Below are 22160 nucleotides of genomic sequence, written 5' to 3' on the forward strand. Positions count from 1 at the left end.
AGTACATCGATGTTGTCGCCGGTGGTCGGCGGAAGGTGCACGTGCCCGTCGACCTGGGACCGGACCGCAGCGACGCACGGATGCACGCCAACACCGTAGGATCCTACGCGGTGCCGTAGGGGACCGCACCGCCACTTCCCAGCAAATTAGGGACACTGTTGCCCCTGGGGTATCGGCGAGGACCATTCGCAACCGTCTCCATGAAGCTGGGCTACGGTCCCGCACACCGTTAGGCCGTCTTCCGCTCACGCCCCAACATCGTGCAGCCCGCCTCCAGTGGTGTCGCGACAGGCGTGAATGGAGGGACGAATGGAGACGTGTCGTCTTCAGCAATGAGAGTCGCTCCTGTCTTCGTTCCAATGATGGTCGTATGCGTGTTTGGCGCCGTGCAGGTGAGCGCCACAATCAGGACTGCATACGACCGAGGCACACAGGGCCAACACCTGGCATCATGGTGTGGGGAGCGATCTCCTACACTGGCCGTACACCTCTGGTGATCGTCGAGGGGACACTGAATAGTGCACGGTACATCCAAACCGTCATCGAACCCATCGTTCTACCAGTCCTAGACCGGCAAGGGAACTTGATGAACTGGATGAAGCGTCGTCTCACGCGGTCTGCACGTCCAGCACGAACGCTGGTCCAACTGAGGCGCCAGGTGGAAATGGCATGGCAAGCCGCTCCACAGGACTACATCCAGCATCTCTACGATCGTCTCCATGGGAGAATAGCAGCCTGCATTGCTGCTAAAGGTGGATATACACTGTACTAGTGCCGACATTGTGCATGCTCTGTTGCCTGTGTCTATGTGCCTGTGGTTCTGTCAGTGTGATCATGTGATGTATCTGACCCCAGGAATGTGTCAATAAAGTTTCCCCTTCCTGGGACAAAGAATTCACGGTGTTCTTAATTCAATTTCCAGGAGTGTAGTTTCTGGGAACGGGAAACGGTCGGTCTCGTCCCCAACGGCACGTCGGCCGGTCTCGTTCCAACCTCGGTCCCGTTCCCGTCTGTCTCGGTCTCTCTCGGCCGGACTCGTCCTCGCGTGCTCACTCGTCGCAGTTCCACGGGTGAATAGTGAACAACGAAAAAAAGCAAATAATCCTAGTAAAAGATAAACCCGGGAACCAATAGTTGCAACGAGGCGATATATGCGCAAGTGCAGTCATGCCAATGATACAACATTGTTCTTTTCTAAGGGTAGTCTGTTTTGAGCCGCCGAAACAAAACTCTGCGTCCGAACAGGCGTCGGGATGCTCAACGGTACCGACCGTATGCCGTATCAGCGTCAGCCAATACGTGTCATTGGATGCGGATATGGACATGTGATCAACTCACCGCTCTTCCGGCCGTATGTCAGTTTACGAAACCGGAATCGCTACTTCTCAGTCAAATAGCTCCTCAGTTTGTCTCGAAATGGCTGAGTGCACTCCGTTTGCTTACAGCGCTCGGCAGACCGAACGGTCACCCATCCAAATGCCAGCCAAGTCCGACAGCGCTTAACTTTGGTGACCTGACGGGGAAACGGTGTTACCACTGCGGCAAGGCCGCTGGCCTGAATACCGCAAGAGAAGCGAAAATGACATAGCGATAAACTGTACTCGTTTGATTTTTATCATTATTTCGGATATCTGAGTACTGTTAAATTAAGTTTCGGCAACAAATGTATCGGTCGAGACTTAACAATAGCATGGCCCAGATTTGAATCACTTGAATGATTTTAGTGGGAGATTTAAATGCTTTGGTATCTTCCAAACCTGTTAATGGTGCCAACGAACACCGTGAATGCATTGTACATGGTTTCCAATGCATTTAGAAGATGCCTGCGATTTTTGGCCGTGTTCAGGCCTCAGTGAGGAGACATGGTGAAGCCTGCCTTCAAAAGATGGTGCCCATGTGGAACACTTCTTGTGGTGTGTTTGCTCACAAGAGCAGATCTGCATTTTCTTCCCTCGATGAATTTGTTTTAATACGCCAAGATCGTTTGATGTGTTTCATGAAGTCTCGACAGTAAATAGGTGTCGTCTTCAGATTCTCAGATCTCCCAGAAATATAACTACACATCAGTTTCGTCTATATACTGAGAACATTCTCCAATTACAGTTACAACTGGTTTGTCAAATATATACAACTTGCTAAATCAAATATCCAAGGCACAATAGCTCCCGACTCCTTATTGGCGGACGGCCGCTGTGGCCGAGCGGTTCTAGGCGCTTCAGTCCGGAACCACGTGGCTGCTACGGTCATAGGTTCGAGTCCTGCTTCAGGGATGGATGCGTGTGACGTCCTTAGTTTAGTTAGGTTTAAGTAGTTTTAAGTCTAGGGGACTGATGACCTCAGGTAAGTCCCATGGTGCTTAGAGCCATTTGAACGTTTTTGTCGACAGGGATATTTTACGTAGCAAGTTTTATGTATTTGCAAGACCAGTGTGAAGCTGTGTTGCTGTAACTGGACATGTTCTGGGTATATCGACGAGACTGGCATGTAGTTATATAACTGGGAAATCTGAGGATCTGAACATGACAAAATGGTTCAAATGGCTCTGAGCACTATGGGACTTAACTGCTGAGGTCATCAGTCCCCTAGAACTTAGAACTACTTAAACCCAACTAACCTAAGGACATCACACACATCCATGCCCGCGGCAGGATTCGAACCTGCGACCGTAGCAGTCGCGCGATTCCGGACTGAGCGCCTAGAACCGCGAGACCACCGCGGCCGGCTCTGAAGATGACAGTTAGTTACTGTCGAAACTGGTTACAAAATATACTATTTCATATCGCGCGATCTTGGATTTAATGTTATAAATTACTTTGTTTTAAGGTGTTCATCGTCCGTCTCCATATCCGCGCGGTCAGCGCGGTGGAATGCCAAGCAAAGAGGCCCGAGTTCGATTCCCGATGGGGTAAGAGATTGTCTCCGCTCGAGGACTGGGTTTTGTGTTGTCCTTGCGTCTGTACCGTCATAATCGACAATCCAATTTTGAGACGGCTAAATGGGCACGGCCTGAAAGCCAATAAAACGAAACAAAAGGTGTTCACGTACTCAGTCATAATAAATCATATTGCGTAAACAATCTGTGACCAAGCCTATGTTTATTGGGATCATTTGTTTGTTCCATTGTCCTCTACTCGCTATTAGAGTCAAACACCCTTAAACTGAGACGACCATGACATCATGCCCAGAGCGGGCAAAATGGGTCAATTGGACGATTTATTGACGTCCCGACAGTGTCGCCAGCAACGAAGTGATGTGGGCAGGGCAGCGTTGTCTCGCCCTGCCCGGAGCGTTGTGCGCAACAGTCTCCTCATACAGTCCTACGGTGGGCACATCGTCTACAAGGTGAATCCGAACAGCAAGCACAAAATTTTGGCGATGGTTCTGGTATATTCTCTGAATAATTTGGTATAATGGATCCATGGGCTCTACTGCCAACAAAAAGAAAAATGGTTCGTGAGTCCATGATATTCCAGAGATAGAGAGAGAGAGAGAGAGAGAGAGAGAGACAGAGAGAGGGAGGGAAGGAGAGAAAGAGAGAGAGAGAGAGAGAGAGAGAGAGAGAGAGAGAGAGAGAGAGACGGGGGGCGGCAGAGGAAATGACTGAAAGAAACAGTTAAGTCGAAGTAGTCCCAGACTCAGACAATGAACGTACTGGAGCAGATGCAGGATGGTGCATCGCCGTTCTAGGCAAGGTCTTAGTATAGCGTTGCCTTCGATCTGTTGTGAATGTCAAGTGTGTATCTGTGAATGGCTGTGATGAGCGCTTCTACAGTGTACTGTTGTGGTATTATGGATGAAGGGGGAGGGAGGAACCAGGTGCCGACACATAGCCGACTTATCGAAGAGCACCAAGGAGGCTGCCGAGATTAACTCCCCAAACTTACCGTCGGATCACTATCAACAGTGTTACATGATCTCATTTAATGAGATACTGCCGAGAGATTCGGAATTGAATCCACGACATTGGCGACCGAGTGAGAAGGCCGAGTTGTTAGCATACTAGCCTCGCAGTGCGGGAGGACGGTGGTTCAAATCCCTGGGCGACGGTTCGTATCCACGTCCAGTCGTCCAGATTTCGGTTGACCCTGATTTCTCTAAATAGCTCCAGGCAAATGGTTCCATGGTTCCTATAGAAGGGCACGGTCGACTTCCTTACCCATCCTTGAAACACTCCGGGCAAGTGCTCCATGACATCGATGTCTATGGGATATTAAACCCTAATCTTCCTTCCTTTTTCAGGTCACTGGCACAAAATATTGTTGATCAGGTACTCACCTTTCCTCCCCTTAACAACCAAACACTGGCAGTAAAAATTTTCCACCACCAGGATTTGAATCGGCTTACCTCCTAATTGAGGGCATCCGCACATTCGTGCATTACCAATCTTGCCAACAGAGGCGGGTATTTACACGTTCACTTAGCCATAATCTATAGACCAGCGTTCGGAATCGTAGTGATAAGTAGAATACTGATAACGATGAGAGCACATTTTGATTTTATACGGGATGTTCAAACAGTCTCTCCACAGTGCCGTATGATCGTCAGACGCGCGTGCCGTATGCCGCAGTGAATATACCGAAAAGAAACTCAGTGCTATACAAGTTATTAATTTATTGAATATTCAATTTTACTTACAAATTTTCCCATTAAATCTTGAAAGTGTCCGCCCTGTTGTTGAATACACAATTCAATTCGTCTAATCACGTTTCCAAACACAAGTTGTAACATCTGTAACAGAAGCAGTGAAAGTGGATATTGTAGTTTTCAATTCATCGAGGGATTTTGGACTGTTTTTATAGACAATTGCTTTCGCTGCACCCCAGAAGAAAAAGTCAGTTGGTGTTAGTTCAGGCGATCGTGGAGGCCAAAGTCCCTGTGAAATTATGGTATCACCAATAAGATCAGCAAGCAGTGACATTGAGACGCGAGCTGTATGCGCGGTTGAACCATCTTTTTGAAAATAACCGGCTAACAATCATACGGTACTGCGGAGGGAGTTTTTAAATGTTGGAGAGTCCACGTGAAGGGAAGTAACCGTGCAGGCGAACAACCAAACGGCACGAGCGGCTAACAATCATACAGCACTGCGGAGAGACTTTTTGAACACTCCGTATTAGGTACATCACAAACTGTCAAAGTCTTGGGAGTTCGTTGCTTTTTGCCTCATCAGTCTTCTGAACAGTTTACGCGGTCCGTCGCAAGTTCCTCTCACGTGCCAACCTTTTCATCTCACAGTAGCGCTTGCAACCTACGTCGTGAATTATTTGTTGTATGTATTTAAATCTCTGTTTTGATCTATAGCTTCTGCCCTCTACAGTTCCCTGTATTAGCGTGACAGTTATTCCCTAATGTCTTGACCAATGATGTATCATTTTTCTTCTTGTGTTTTCCAATTTTCTTCACTGATTCTGCGGAGAACCTCCTCATCCCTTACCTTATCAGTCGATCCAATTTTCAGCTTTCTTCTGTAACAGCTCCCAAAAGAACCAGAGGTAGGCCTATGCATTTTCTAAAAATTGTCTCATGTGCTTCATTAACAGAATTGACAGTTGTTCCTTTGAGTTGTTGTTTATTTATTTTAATGAAATTTATTGATTTATATGTAAGCCTCGAAAGGAAGATACAGTAAATCCACAACCCAGCACCTCTGGAGTGACAAAGAAGAGGATGAAGGATGGCAATAAATGTGGATCCTGTGGCCAAAGTTGTTTAGAAGACGTGAGGAAAAAACCAGGCGTACTATGGATTCAGTGTAGTTTTTGTTTAATGTGGTACCATTCGAAGTGTCAACATACTCTTGAAGAGAGTGAGGAAGCTTTTATGTGCAACAAGTTTTTAAAAAATTTTCTGAGGAAGACTAAAATGATGCTTTCATTTAATCAGTAAATTCAATTCAGTGTTTTTGCTCATTACTTCGTCAGTACTTTATCATTATTATCATCAATAAGCCTCAATGTAGTAAAATGTCAAAACAAAATCTTTTATAGAAATACAATGCTTTCATTATTTAATTAATGCATTATCACGAAATTACCCAAGTAATGTCACGAACTTACCAAGGGGTATCACGAAATAACCTACAAAATCAGAAGGGAGAGAATGTAGAATCAACTAATCATATCATTGTGCGTATTGAGTAATGCATTTAAGGACAGACTTACATATTTAATTCAGCAGGCTTTCAAAATATTTTATATGTACTTTAAATTAACTTAATACAGAAACTCTCACGAAATTACCAAGGTTTACCCTACATCTGAGGTGCTATGCTGCACTGTTGATTTTTGTATTTATGCAATACATTTTACAATATTTTTGTTTGGGGGAGGGTCTCTAACTTTGTGGAGTCCTTATGCACGCTGTGCTCGCTTATGTATTTCAAAGTCAGCAGCGGTGGTTCTCTTAACGAGCCCCGTCAAGTTTACGCGCTCCTGTATACATCAGTACCTGCAGCGCTTCGTAGGTAATGCGGCCAGCTTAGACCGGTGGCGCCGCCGCCGTAAGCTGCTTAGTACATCGGCGAAATTGCGCTCCACGCCTGAGGGCGCAGCGAAGGGCGTTCGCCTCTGCGGCGCTCTGTGATAGGCTAGTAACACCGGCGGTTCACACGGCGCTGGCGTCGCTATGCGTGTCGTAACGGCTGTATTCCATTCGCAGCAGCTAAAATCGCACACACATTTAGTTATAGATCTCTATTTATTAAAGCGATGACATCAGATTTTGTGCATGTACACGTGTGCGTGCGTGCCTGCATGTACACGTGTGTGTGCGTGCGTGCGTGTGTGTGTGTGTGTGTGTGTGTGTGTGTGTGTGTGTGTGTGTGTGTGTGTGTGTGTGTGTGTTTTGCAGAGCTTCGGGATGGACATACTAGTTTTAGGCTGGTGCATAAGTTGGTAAAAATGGTTCAAATGGCTCTGAGCACTATAGGATTTAACATCTGAGGTCATCAGTCCTCTAGAACTTAGAACTACTTCAATCTAACTAACCTAAGGACATCACACACATCCCTGCCTGAGGCAGGATTCGAAACTGCGACCTTAGCGGTCGTGCCGTTCCAGACTGAAGCGCCTAGAACCGCTCGGCCACTTCGGCCGGCCATAAGTTGGTAACCTTTTCGTTTTACGTGTTGGTACTCCGGTTGCTACGCGTTTATTTATCGATTGTCATTTGTTATTTGTAGATCACCGTCGCTATTTGACTTTACTTATTGTCATTTTGCCATTAGATAGTGAGAGCTGTGGACGCTAGGAAATCGTCTGACACGTGGTCAAATCTGAACACTACCGACGTATTCTGGTGTTTGAGTTCCATGGGGACTGCACCGGAGCCGGCCAGAAACACTTGCGGATGATGCCATAGGGCAGATCACGCCAAGAAAATAGTTTTCTCGTTTTAAGGAGGATCATTTTGACATTATTGACTCCTCACGGCCGGCCTCTATGGCCGAGCGGTTCTAGGCTATTCAGTCATGAACGCGCTGCTGCTACGGTCGCAGGTTCGAATCCTGCCTCGGGTATGGGTGTGTGTGATGTCCTTAGGTAAGTTAGGTTTAAGTTGTTCTAAGCCTATGGGACTGATGACCTCAGCTGTTCAGTTCCAAAGTGCTTAGAGCCAGTTGAACCTTTTTTTTTCTCTCTTCACATTCAGGAATATCCTCAGCGTTTGATGAAGATCGCTTAAGCGCATTAATCCATAGGGATCCATGTCAGTGTACTCTGGCAGATGTGATGCACTGTGATCCTGCAACCATCGTGCGACATTTGCATGCAATGGGAAATGTTCAGAAATCAGGTGTATGGGTCCACATACTCTACGCCATTACCACAAAAATTAACGTACTGCCATATATCCATCTCTGCTTGCTCATCATCAATTCGCTCGTAAACAATATCGATCATAACTATCTCGTATTGTGACGAGAAATCGTGTTTTTATTGTGTCTCACTGTTTAGAGGCACAAAACGGGTGTTTTCAGCTCTTTACTAAATGCAAATAAGTAAGAGGTCGAGTTGATAGGAGCTGAAGGAGTCGAGGTTGCAATAATATGCGGTACGGCACACTGTTAGAGAAAAGGATTATCTGGTGTCACCGCCAGACACCACACTTGCTAGGTGGTAGCCTTTAAATCGGCCGCGGTCCGGTAGTATACGTCGGACCCGCGTGTCGCCACAATCACACGGCAGATCTAGAGAGACTTCCTAGCACTCGCCCCAGTTGTACAACCGACTTTGCTAGCAATGGTTCACTGACAAAATACGCTCTCATTTGCCGAGACGATAGTTTAGCATAGGCTTCAGCTACGTCATTTGCTACGACCTAGCAAGGCGCCATGTTCAGTTACTATTGACATTGTGAATCATGCACCGTCAAGAGCGATGTTCACCATTAATGGATTAAAGTTAAGTATTCCACCAGCTACGTCCGTTTTTCTAAATTCTAATTTCCTTGTCCTGTTCCAGACCCTACGCCAGCCTGCGTTAGCTAAAACGCGTGCATTTCGGCCTCCTCTAGTAACATGGTGTTGGCTCTCCTGCCAACCAAAACACATTATTATTCAAGAAACACATAGTACAATGAAAATTATTTATCTTCAGTAGTTTGTAGCAGTGCAGCTGCGACTATGAACTAACAATCTCGAAACATGGAATACCATGAACTAATACAACATATTCTCAGGGACTAAGCCTGATGGGTCCTCCTCAGAGAATCAATGCATACAGAACTGACGGAGGGCCGATTATGAAAGTGCGTCTGCCTAGGTTGAAATCTAGCTAAGAAGTGAACAAGGCACACTCCAGTTCCGTCGAGCTGCACAACCCGCTAGAGTGCGCTGTGCTCGGCAGACGACGGGCTGCCAACCTTGTGTTGCCGCGGCGTTGTAGTATTATCTGTGGCAATGATACTACAGTTTTTATCTGAACGTAAGGAAAAGAAAAGAATGGTTGGCCCCAAACAAAACAGCAGCTCCCCTTAAAAAGACCTGCGCGCATCTATAAAAGATAATTTTATGCATCTGGTGGAACAGCGGCGGTGTGGTGTTCTACGAAATGCTTCCCCAAGAAACCACCACTGCTGGCATCTATTTGTCGACAACAAAGAACAACAGCCAGGAAGACTGCATGAAGCGAAGCTACTAGACGATAACGCCCGGCCGCAGTCTACTAGACGACAAAAGACACTACACAGAAGTTGGCTTGCGAAAACATTCCGTACCAACGTTAGTTAAACGATCTTGCGCCCTCATTTTTACATCTTTACCGCTGTGTATCGAATAACCTGCTAGCAACTTCCTTTTTGAAAGAAAACGCTCTCCGAACAAGAGGGGTTATTCGCCTCAGATACTGGTGACCTCTACGGTCGAATTAAAGAAAAGTTAATTCAGCGTTGGCAGATTGTTGTAAATAGCGAAGGAGAATATATTTTTGACTACTAAAGTAGCTGTATCTGTTGTGTTTATTAAATTTACGGAAAAACGCTACGAACTTACCCACCAGCCTAACATGTGGCACATTAGATGGGGAAACTGTGGGAGTAGGGGGCTAATGGCTAGAAAATAAATATTATACAAAATTAAAAATTGCCAAATTCCTGTTTCTGGATGCTTTTTATTGAGATAAGCTGATTAAAAAAGCTTCTGATACAACAGCAACACGTAAACGGAGATCGAAATTACTGCGTAAAGTGCGGGAGAGAGCACTTGCTAGGGAAAAGACTAAAGTAATCGGCAACAGCTCAACGGCAGCCACGGACAGATGATGCATACCGTTTCTACCACGCAGAACGACCGGCCTGTTAACTACTTTCTACAAACGATGCCTCTGCCAACACAGACAGTCCGCCCAAAAAGTTCAAAAAAATGTTCAAATGTGTGTGAAATCTTATGGGACTTAACTGCTAAGGTCATCAGTCCCTACGCTTACACACTACTTAACCTAAATTATCCTAAGGACAAACACACACACCCGTGCCCGAGGAAGGACTCGAACCTCCGCCGGGACCAGCCGCACAGTCCATGACCGCAGCGCCTCGGATCGCTCGGCTAATCCCGCGCGGGTCCAAACAGTTCCGAGACTGATTTTATTCCTGGCCTATAAGCAACTCCAATGCAGGAACTACGGCACCAGCTTGAACTAACTACTGTAAATAATGGACGTGTATTCGACCAGTCAGTTGTGAGCACGCAGAGGTAAAAAGCGGCCTTGTGGCAATAGCGTGTTAAGGTGGTCGTGTCGAAAATCGCATTGGAGCAACATCTCTAAACCACGTGTTCAATACTCTCTCCAGAAAGTTATGAAGAAGAGAAAAGTATGTGCAAAGTTCATCCCGCACACCTTGATACCTGAACAAAAACAGTAACTCGTGACTGCAAAACGCGGACTTGTTTTCCGGCTCATCACAGGTGACAAGTTTTGGTATTAGCAATACGAACCCACCACGAAACGGAAAAGTGCACAAATTGACACAAAAAGCGACGTAATCGAAATTCACGCCAACGTGCTGCGCGGTTTAAAAACCACCATGTTAACTTTTCTGTATTTTCTACTAATCCAGTCTCGAAACTTTTTGGACTGACAGAGTGTAGAGGATATTCCACGGAAAATATGTTAACAGCAAAATATTTCTACTTGTACATGCTTCACCTGCCTGAAACCTTGTTTCAACACATTGAACCTTGACAAATTGTCGGCCGAGTGGCCGAGCGGTTCTAGAAGCTACAGTCTGGATCCGCGCGACCGCTACGGTCGCAGGTTCGAATCCTGAATCAGGCATGGATGTGTGTGATGTCCTTAGGTTAGTCAGGTTTAAGTAGTTCTAAGTTCTAGGGGACTGATGACGTCAGTTAAGTCCCATAGCCATTCTTGACAAATTACTAAATGTGTCCATTTGCGAATTCTGCTATTATACTATGGGCTGCCACAGAGGAATACTGAGAGGAACGAGAAATTACGAATACTTCGGATAACAACGCACTGTAAGCGCATTGTAGGCAGCATAGCGTACGTTCTAACCTCCAAAAGTAAAAATACATGACAAAATATTTGTCCTTTGAAAGTACTCTGGAAATCACAAACATTCTTTCACCAGGCCTAGCAAAAACCCGCTGTACATTGTGAAATCCAAGCAGGAGTTTAAAAAGTATCACAGACTTCCCTTTTGTAAAAGTGACGATTGTTTTCTCTGCACTAACATTTACTGCTTTTATCAATTTATGATTTTTAAGCTTTGGCAATCAAAGCACGTAAGTTACAGTTCTTCCTACGTATTTGTTTTTGTGTGGTTTCTGCACATTCTGTTTTCAAGTAGCCCTTGTCCTATGGGATACCGTCAAGTCAACAGCCATTTTTTTTTTTTCACACAACAATTTTGAAAGAATCCTTGAGAACAGTCACCTGTAAATTCGTACTGAGGTCTTTTCTTTTTTTCTTTACAAACAGATGCTATCATTACTCAATCCTGATGACATTCACAATGCGAAAGCTACACACGTCAATGGCAACGGAATTTTACAATTAATTTGAAAACCTCTTTCTTCAAAAAGATATCCGTACCAGATGATAAGAGATTTAATGTAATTTTCGCGAAGAGTTATTTACTTGTGGCAGTACTTACGCAAACCTCGTATGTCATAAGTCTACAATGTAGCGTGCTCACCTGAAACAGAGGAATAAGAACACTAATTAAAGAATTAAATACGAAACAGAAAGAGTTAATAATTTGTTGTGCACTTAATTACTCTACAGAACACTTCAAAGACAGGGTGCATAACAAACATAAATGAAAAGCCTTATTTTTTAGGCTTGATTAATAATAAATCTGAGCACTATGGGACTTAACTTCTGAGGTCATCAGTCCCCTAGAACTTAGAACTACTTAAATCTAACCAACCTAAGGACATCACACACATCCATGCCCGAGGCAGGATTCGAACCTGCGAACGTAGCGGTCGCGCGGTTACAGACTGTAGCGCCTAGAACCGCTCGGCCACCCCGGCCGGCGCTTGACTAATAAGGTAGTATTGTAACTATGAAGGACAGAAACTTAAAACGGTTCAAGTGTTAATAGCTATCTCTTTTACTTGTGTCATCGCTAACAGATCACAAGAACCAAATTGCAACTGTCATTATAAGCTGTTAAATGCCTTTGGTAGTGGTATCAATAGGTGATATTTCGTCGCACTTTTCACTGAAGATAGTCGAATGCTAAACTTACAGCGTAGAGATGACCTCATCGTAGCTGCGAAACGTGGACTGTTAGCGGGAATGACTTCATGATCATCTTGTTTTCGAGCGTAAAGTCTTAAGGAAGATCTTTTGTCAGGCACAAGATAAGATCACTCGTGAATGGACGATCCGGTGTAATTATGAACTGGACGATATCTACAACAGCCAAAATTTGTAGGCCTGATGAAGACCAAAAGGCGTGCACGATTATGTCATGCTCGGACGAATAAATACCAATAGTGTCTGAAATCGATAAATTTTACTCCTCGCCGAAGAAGACCACACAGAAAAGGCGGAGAGGCGGGGGACACGAGGACTTACTGTAGTTCGGCACAGCGGGTGACTCATGAAATCGAACCCAGTGGAGAAGCAGCCTTGTAGCTGCACGAGGTTCTCCGCGCCTGACCACAAAAATTCAGTACAAAGAAAGGCATAAAAGTACTGAGGTACAGCCAGGGTTGCCAGCTCTTTACTACACAAAGTCGGGATTTTGCAAGAACTTGATACTTCTAAGCTGAACGAAGTCCGAATATTTTGAAACAGACATCTCTAAAGCTACAGTTAACACATGTATGTTTAGAATTGCAATTTCTGTATTCTACAATTCAAGGATTATTATTTTCAACGCTAAGGAAAACTTACTGTCATTTGCATTTTCGAGACAGACTGTTTGACGGAGATTCTAAAGAATGTTCATTTTAACTGAAGACATTGAAATATCTTATAAGTACACATCGGATCAAAAAATTTATAATCCAGATTTGTTCGTCTCGGCCCCATCCCACCACGTGCTTGGGTGGAGAGGGACAACTTTGAAACCTTCAGTGGGAACCCCTGTTTTTTATTGCAGACTACGATTCTACGGTAAAATCTACATGCGTTTTGTCTGAAGCATTTTCTTCGTTTCGCCACAGATGACGCTGTAATCCGAGGAATAGAAATGAGTACACAATCGTAATTTACGAAATGCTACCCAATGGCATATGCGACTCCACCTCCATGCGGCAAGGGTAGGACAGGCCCGTACTTGGAAACGCCATTCGCATTGTTGTATTCCTCCGACATATAGAATAGGGAACTACTCGACGAGCCGCTGTGGCCGTGGCTCGAGGCGAACGCTGCTCTACTTCTCCTATTAGAGTGTCTTCAAACACAGAACTGCCAACGTCAATATACTTACAAGGGAACCTCCCCATCGCACCCTCCTCAGATTTAGTTATAAGTTGGCACAGTGGATAGGCCTTGAAAAACTGAACACAGATCAATCGAGAAAACAGGAAGAAGTTGTGTGGAACTATGATAAAAATAAGCGAAATATACAAACTGAGTAGTCCATGCTCAAGATAGGTAACATCAAGGATAGTATTGCTCCAGAGCGCCGTGGCCGTGTGGTTAGCGTGAGCAACTGCGGGATGTGAGTACCTTGGTTCAAGTCTTCCCCGAAGAGAAAAGTTTAATTTTTTATTTTCAGACAATTATTATCTGCCCGTCCGGTGCGAGGTAACTGCGCCGTAGTATGGGGACGCTACACCTAAACAAACATCGAAACACACGACGTCAGCCGACTACAGCGCACGGAAGAGAGAGTGTTCCTGCTAACGAGGCTCACTGGCTGGCAGTTCGCTACTTTGGACGAGAGTGCATTAAATATGTGAGATGTATCCCGTGGCAATGTGAATCCAGCAGCAAATATAACTCGCGACTTCAATAACAAGGTCAATGAATATTTTGCTACATTTGCTGATACACAGTACGTGTGGTGATGATTGTCTGAAAATAAACAATTAAACTATTCACTCGACGCATGATTTGAACCAAGACCTCTCATTCCGCAGCCGCTCACGCTAACCACGGGACCACGGCGCTCCTGAGCTTACACTCTCCTTGATGTTGCCTACCTTGCACATGGACTACTCAGTTTGTATATTTTGCTTATTTTTTTCATAGTTCCACACAACTTCTTCCTGTTATCTCGATTGATCTGTGTTCAGTTTTTCAAGGCCTATCCACTGTGCCAACTTATTACTAAATCTGAGCGGGGTGCGATGGGGAGGTCCCCCTGTTAGCGATCTGCTTTGCAAATGATCGTACACAGGACAGAACCATATCTGCGGCATATCAGCACAGGCGTTTCCGATCTGGTCGACCATGTCCTCGCGGCCTGTCGGAACTTGCTGGTACACCTTATCTTTTAAATATCCCACAGAAAGACATCCGGCGACCTAGCGGGCCAATTAATAGAGCCATCACTGCCTACCAACCGACCAGTGTAAACACGGTCTAATAACTCCCGTGCTTCAGTTCCGTAAGGCGCTGGGCAACCGTCTCGCTGAAACCACGTACACTGTCGAGCTGCCAGGGCAGCATCCTGCACTAGTACCGGTAGTCCCGTCCCAGAAACATTCGACATTTGCGCCCATTCAACGCGCCGTCGATAAAATACGGACCAATGAGTTTGTTCCCCCATCATGCCACTCCATACGTTAATCCATCAAGGACGTTGATGGTCAACTTTCAGTAACGATTGCAGATCTTCTGAACTCCAGTGATCCTTGTTATGCCCGTTAACGCTACGATGGTTGTAAATGTAGGCTCATCGTAGAATGGTGCCTCGACAAAGAACGTTTGGGTCGTTTGCATTTTCTGACGTGGTCATTTACAAAACACTGCCCATTTATGGATATCGGCGCCATGACGTTCTTGGTGCAGTGGAACGTGGTGTGGATGATATGTATGACGATGCAGTAATGTCACAGTACTGCCTGCGGATATAATGGAGTAGCGGTGTAACTGCCAGGCGCTTATCCGCGGGTTGCGATGCACCGCCGCTAGCATATCTGTATCACTACCTTCTCCTGTAACACGTTTGCTTCGTTTCCTTTTGTCGGTCTCTACGCTATGTTCAGAAATAAAGACGTTCACAACACTGTAAAAGAACGAAGGAGAACCAGCTTTCTATGAAAAACGCTCCGCATACAAGGCAACAGCATCCTCAGCATTTCTCCTACCTTCTCTGTAAATCAGGATCATTTCAATTTTTTCTCCTCTGATTGCAACACTCATCGTCCACTTACGCGTCTGTTGCCCAAATGATAGGCAGGTGTGCAAGCAATAAATACTGTGCAAGTATTGTAATGTTTCGCCGGCCGCTGTGGCAGGGCGGTTCTAGGCGCTTCAGTCCGAAACCTCGCGACCGCTACGGTCGCAGATTTGAATCCTGCCTCGGGTACAGATGTGTGTGATGTTCGTAGGTTATTTTGGTTTACGTAGTTCTAAGTCTAGGGGACTGATGACCTCAGATGTTGAGTCCCATAGTGCTCAGAGCCATTTGAACCATTTTGTAACGTTTCGAGCGGCTGTCTGTTCTACTTCTTCACGAGACGTAAGCTCCAGTCGCAGTGTACTGACTCTTATGACACGCCGTAGTTCGATATAAGACAACGGTGGCGCGTCGAGAAGTCCCCTTTTCGACAGCTCGTAGAACTGAAACATTGCGAATGGGGTTTCCAATTAGAAGTTATGGGATACTGACCTGTCCTACTTTCGCAGCATGTAGCTGGGGTCCCACGTCCCATTGGATATTCAAGATCCATTGGATAGCATGTCGTAAATTATGATTGTGTATCCATTTCTAGTTCAAATGGTTCAAATGGCTCTGAGCACTATGAGACTCAACATCTTAGGTCATAAGTCCCCTAGAACTTAGAACTACTTAAACCTAACTAACCTAAGGACATCACACACATCCATGCCCGAGGCCGGATTCGAACCTGCGACCGTAGCAGTCCCGCGGTTCCGGACTGCAGCGCCAGAACCGCACGGCCACCGCGGCCGGCCCCATTTCTAGTCCTTGGATTATAGTGCCATCTGTGGCAAAACGAAGTAAATGATTCAGTCGAAACGTATGTAGATTTTGCCGTAGAATTGTAGTCTGCAATAAAAAACGGGGGTTCCCAATGAAGATTTCGAAGTTGCCTCCGCCACTAAAAACAGGCTGGGGTGGGGGTCGAGTGTGGTATCATTGGACGACCCCCTCCGGGACAAACAAAATTGGAATTATAACTTTTTTTTTAATCCCATGTGTAGCTTTCCAGATAGTTCAATGTCTTCAGTTAAAATGAACGCCATATATGTGCTCCATCCCTTGCGTGTTTTTAACGTCATTTTCAACTCCGTAAGATACGCTAGAATATGAGAGGCACACAGGACAGTGAGTATTATCATCATTGCCTTTGTTAAGCCGTTAGTAAATCTTACACCACTCGTTATTAAACTTCGCTGTTAATTTCAACTTCTGCGTGATTTTTATCACTGTTACCTCTTTAGTTTCGAGGTCGAACAAAGAGACTTCTTGTGAAAGTGCTTCAATAGTAACAACGAACAATATTGTTCTGATCGATTTCTGACTCGCCACTGAATTAGAGAGGGTGGTTATCGCTGAAGCAAGCAGTTTTCAGTTATATCACTTTTTTCAGGTTAACCCAAATCTAAAAATCGCTCAGAATAACTGATTACCGAAATTATCGATTTTCGTTTTTTATTCCTATTATTTCCTGTAATAAACGTAGAAATCAAACAAGGACTGAATAATTTTGACTCCCTTAGTTTCAACATACATAGAATCGAAATATTAAATTAAATAGACAAACAAAGAAAACTTATTCCGACCACCGTTCGCGGCTTTTCTCGGAAAGCGGTTAGTGGTGAATACTGCAGAAAACCTCCTACTGACTGTAATTTTTTGAAACTCAGCTCAAAAATCATGTTGTAATCGAGGAACATGTCACTATTTGGGCATTCGAATACCCAGTTCTAAAAGGTGATGGCTCTGAGCACTTTGCGACTTAACTTCTGAGGTCATCAGTCGCCTAGAACTTGGAACTAATTAAACCTAACTAACCTAAGGACATCACACACATCCATGTCCGAGGCAGGATTCGAACCTGCAACTGTAGCGCGTAGAACCGCACGGCCATCTAAAGGGTGAAAACGGACGTTGGAAAACTCTATTTTTCGTGTTAATTTGTCGGTCCTCGGCGGATACTGATAAAGGCAAATTACGTAGACACAGGAATCAGATCAGCTACTTTATAGTTTTATTGTAAACTATAAATGAATTTTAAGTTTTATTCTTATATGATGTCGCAAGTCTGTTGTGGAAAGTCCTTGTGCTGCGCGAGTCGCTATAACACGTGCAGAAAGAGAGTCAGTAAGTTTCTGGAAGTAATGACAGGGATGTGGAACCAAGCCGACTCCAGTGGCGTGACAAGCCACGCCAGATTTCTCGGCAGGGGATCCGTGGCGCGAACAGCCCGATCGAGGCGATGCCACAGCTTCGCAGTTGGACTGAAACTCGGAGAGTTTTGTGGCCAGGAATGTACGATAAACTCATCCTGGTGCTCTTCGAACTACGCACGTACGCTGCGAGCTGAATGATGCGGCCGTGCTGAGGAAAACAAAGCATATAGCGGTGGTCCCCACGAATAGACGTATACTTCTGCTGATCCATTGTGCCTTACAGAATGACCAGATGACTCGGGGAATACAACGAGAACATTCCCGCGAACGCTCCCTCCTCCTGCCTGGACCCTTCCGACGACTGTTGCAGTGTGTTTGCTTTCTGACGTTTCACGCCGCACACGCCAACGGCCATCTGTCTGGTGGAGGGTAAAACATGATTTATCTGAAAAGGCTAACTGTCGCCCGTCAGTGGACGTCCAGCTGCGGTACCGGTGTGCAAATTCCAGCCTTCGTCGCCGATGCATGAGTGTATCAACCATGCACCTGCTGTGGAGGGCGATACGCAACAATGTTCGCTGAACGGTCATTGAGGAGACACTGTTGGTAATCCCTTGGTTCATCTGACTGGTCAGCTCCCCAGCAGTTGCACATCTTTTCGCCCGTGCACTTTTCCGCAGCCGTCGTTCAGTCCTGTCATCTATAAGCCAAGGGTGCATCAAAGTTGCCTAGGAGACGATTTTGAATAGCGTCATTATGCCATGCACAGATAAATCATTCAGTTTTTCCATTACGTCGAGGACTGGAATGTTTTCCGCGTCGCCCCCTCCCCCCCCCCCCCTCCTTCCTACATGCTTCATAAACCCTCCACTGCTAATGCTTCCATCTGCCATCTGTTATCGGTTATTGCACATTGATGTCGAACCTAGGTGGTGGTAACGAGAGTGGACAGTGTAGATAGAGAAAAGTAAGATGTTAACTGACATTCTAATCTCCGCAATCACTGAATATTGCTTACTATTAACAGAACATGCATCCACTGGCTTCATTTAAACCAAATGAATTGAAGAACTTTATGACACTAACTGATGAAACGTGTCAGTCCAGCTGATGACTGCCAGGTATCAGCTTAGGTCAACCCCATAAACAGAAATATAATGGCGTTAAGCTGACCCACCAAGATAGCCCGATGAAGGTCGATGTGCCGGCCAGCCTGGATGTGGTTTTTAGGCGGTTTTCCACAACCCACTAGGTGAACACCAGGCTGGTACCCTTGCTCCGCCTGAGTTACACGGCTCGCAGACATCTGCACACTTTCGCACTATTATATGGATTACACTCGACACAGACAGTTGGGGTACACTAATTCCGTCCAGGCGGGTATGGGGTGGCGGCAGGAAGGGCATCTAGCCAACCCTTACACATTAACATGCCAAATCCGATTAACAATGGGTGACCCTGCGTCACTGCGGGACAAGGCTCAAGCGATAGATAGATAGATAGATAGATAGATAGATAGAGGGAAGTTGTAGGCACCTTTGTGCGGCATCCTGGAATCGGGTAGGCGCGCTGGTCCCGGATCGAATCCGCCTGGCGGATTAACGACGACGGCTGGTGAGCCGTGCAGCCTGGATGTAGTTTTTAGGCGGTTTTCCACATCCTCCTAGGTGAATACCGGGCTGGTCCCCACGTCCCGCCTCTGTTACACGACTCGCAGACATTTGAACCACATTCACACTATTTCACGATTTACACTAGATGCAGGCAGTTGGGGTACACTAATTCCGTCCCAGGGGGTTTGGGGTGGCGGCAGGACAGGCATCCGGCCATCCCTTAAAATTAACCATGCCACATCCATACTTAACCCTGCCGACCCTGCGCACAATACTGAATAAAGTCTGTAGCAAAAGAAAGAAATAAAACATAATGGCATTAAGCTTTGGCAGTCAGTTAATTGTGCTGCCACACCCTAACCAGCGATGAGGGTAAGACATGTACGCCTGTACAACTACTCCACAAAGAAACGTACATTACATATTCTCTAACTTGGCAACCATTTGCAATAGGGCACACGTGCATGTGAAGTTTTTTGCTTCAAATGAGCCTTCCTGTCATATACCTGTATATCGAACTTTTCTCCTGGGGCATCCAGTATGTGATGACAAATTGTCTAATTCAGTAACAGTATTTGAGTTAAAATTGTGGCTATCAACGTACTCATTGTCCGGCGCCAAAGTAGATCACCAAGGTTCTCATTTCACATCTACATACAAACATACACACGCGCGGAAGGCATACAGAGCGAGGGAAAAACGACGATATGTTTGCCTCTGGACAAGCCCTAATTTCTCTTAACTTTGTGGTCCTCACGCGAAATGTACGTTGGCAGCAGTTAGACCGTTCTGTGGTCAGCTTCAAATGCCAATTCTCTAACGTCACCTTCCCTCCAGTGATTCCCATCATAGTTCCCGACGCATCTCCACAAAACTTGCGTGTTGTTCGAACCTATCGGTAACGAATCTAACAGCCCGCCTCTGAATTGCTTCGATGTCTTCCTTTAAGGGGAGGGGGAAGGCAAGTGGGCTTCAAAAATTCGATTTTTAGATTTTAGCATATTTAAGATACCTGGTCTTTCCTGCGTGAAACAGTTTTTGTTTTATACAAATACGGCAATTTTTTCGTGAGGTACGATGGTTTTCCTGACGCTCTGTGCAGAACAACCCTATGGTCCCAATGTCACAATTTTTAAATTAGAGTGCATTGGGCATGTTCAGAAGAGAATGAGAAGATTATTGAAAGAAAATTCAAAAATAGTATTGGAAGATGGTAAGAAGATAGGTGGTAAAGGTCGCCTGACAAATATTGAAACAGATAGATTACAGAATTATTATGGCTTGGCCATAAGAGGAAATGTAGCGAATTTAGAAAATATGAATAAAGCAGTATAGGCTCTCTTTTTCCATAAGCTTTCCACAAAGGAAAATCCAGTGTACGGTCTTTGCCTGAATGATCCTGACACATGGTGCAAGTACAGGAGAAGTACCAGATATGACCACAAACATTCTTTACCTGCATCAGTAATGAATGAAATTAAACATTTAGAGACCTTTGTAAAGATACCCTGTTGAAGAAATGTCTTCATGGGAAAACCCAAAATTTCAATGATTTTGTGAATTCTGTCAAGTGGAACTGGTTACCGAAAACTATTTGTTCAGCTTACGCCCTCAAATTTTTGTATTTATGATGCTATTTTATGCTTCAATGATGGTGTAATTAGAGAACTGGATTTTTGGAATTATTGGGCATTAAATCTAGTGCAAATCATGCAAAATCCTTGGTGAAAATAGATAAAGAGAGAATCCGCAAAGCAGATATTGCTAATTTAAAATGCACGAAAGAAGCCAGACAGAAAAGAAGAGGGACCAAGAGAAGAAAAGAAGATGAGATGATGCTCAGTATGGTGTAGGAAAATATTAGTGGTAAGTAATTTTCATCAATATCGATACTAGAGTTGCAATATTAAACTTTAAATGGATTTTTCTCAGAAGTACATTTTTTACTTTCAGGTAATAAACTATTGGGGTTACAAACATGAAATTTGGTCAATTTGTACTGCACATGGTAACAAGTTATTACAAGTAAATTGAGAACCACCAAACAATCAGAAACTGTTTTATAATGATTAATGTACAAAAAGAAGTTAAATTTTACTAGTTAAAGAATAAAAAATTTTTCTTCAAAACCATAAAAGGTATTATGTTCATTTTATTTGTAAATTGAGGCATGTATGTTATAGATATGCAGTTAAAATTCCATTGTTTTATCACTAATAGTTCTTTTGAAAAGTGTACCTATTCAAAGGGTAAAATAGCATTGGCAGAATCATCATCATCATCATCATCATCATCACCATCATCATTATCATCATTTAAGACTGATTATCCCTTTCAGCGTTCAGTCTGGAGCATAGTCCCCTTATAAAATTGCTCCATGATCCCCTATTCAGTGCTAACATTGGTGCCTCTTTTGATGTTAAGCCTGTTACTTCAAAATCATTCTTAACCGAATCCAGGTACCTTCTGCTTGGTCTTCCCCAACTCCTCTTCCTACCCTCTACTGCTGAAGCCATGAGTCTCTTGGGCAACCTTGCTTCTCCCATGCGTGTAACATGACTCCACCATCTAAGCCTGTTCGCTCTGACTGCTACATCCATAGTGTTCATTCCCAGATTTTCTTTGATTTCCTCATTGTGGACTCCCTCCTGCCATTGTTCCCATCTACTAGTACCTGCAATCATCCTAGCTACTTTCATATCCGTAACCTCAACTTTATTGATAAGGTAACCTGAATCCACCCAGCTTTCGCTCCCATACAACAGAGTTGGTCGAAAGATTGAACGGTACACAGATAACTTAGTCTTGGTAATGACTTCCTTCTTGCAGAAGAGAGTATATCGTAGCTGAGAGCTCACTGCATTAGCTTTGCTACACCTCGGTTCCAGTTCTTTCACTATGTTGCCATCCTGTGAGAATATGCATCCTAAGTACTCGAAACCGTCCACCTGTTCTTTGTTCCTCCTTTTTGGCACTCAATCTGTTTATATCTCTTTCCACTGACATTACTTTCGTTTTGGAGATGATAATCTTCATACCATAGTCCTTACATTTCTGATCTAGCTCTGAAATATTACTTTGCAAACTT

The 22160-nt window shown here is 44.7% G+C and overlaps 1 protein-coding gene across 3 annotated transcripts in view; it reads right to left on the reverse strand.

Annotated features, from left to right (window-relative positions):
• The window catches only part of LOC126279011 (protein FAM110B), a 1155794-nt gene that overhangs the window by 857786 nt on the left and 275848 nt on the right, over positions 1-22160 (reverse strand). The window contains exon 3 of one of the 3 annotated variants that reach the window (XM_049979392.1): positions 11611-11652. The exons of the other annotated variants lie outside the window; for them this stretch is intronic. The gene's annotated coding sequence lies outside the window, so the exon portion shown is untranslated. The remainder of the gene's footprint in view (positions 1-11610; positions 11653-22160) is intronic. 3 annotated transcript variants of the gene reach the window in all.

This window comes from Schistocerca gregaria, chromosome 6, assembly GCF_023897955.1.
Source record: "Schistocerca gregaria isolate iqSchGreg1 chromosome 6, iqSchGreg1.2, whole genome shotgun sequence".
Lineage (NCBI taxonomy): Eukaryota > Metazoa > Arthropoda > Insecta > Orthoptera > Acrididae > Schistocerca > Schistocerca gregaria.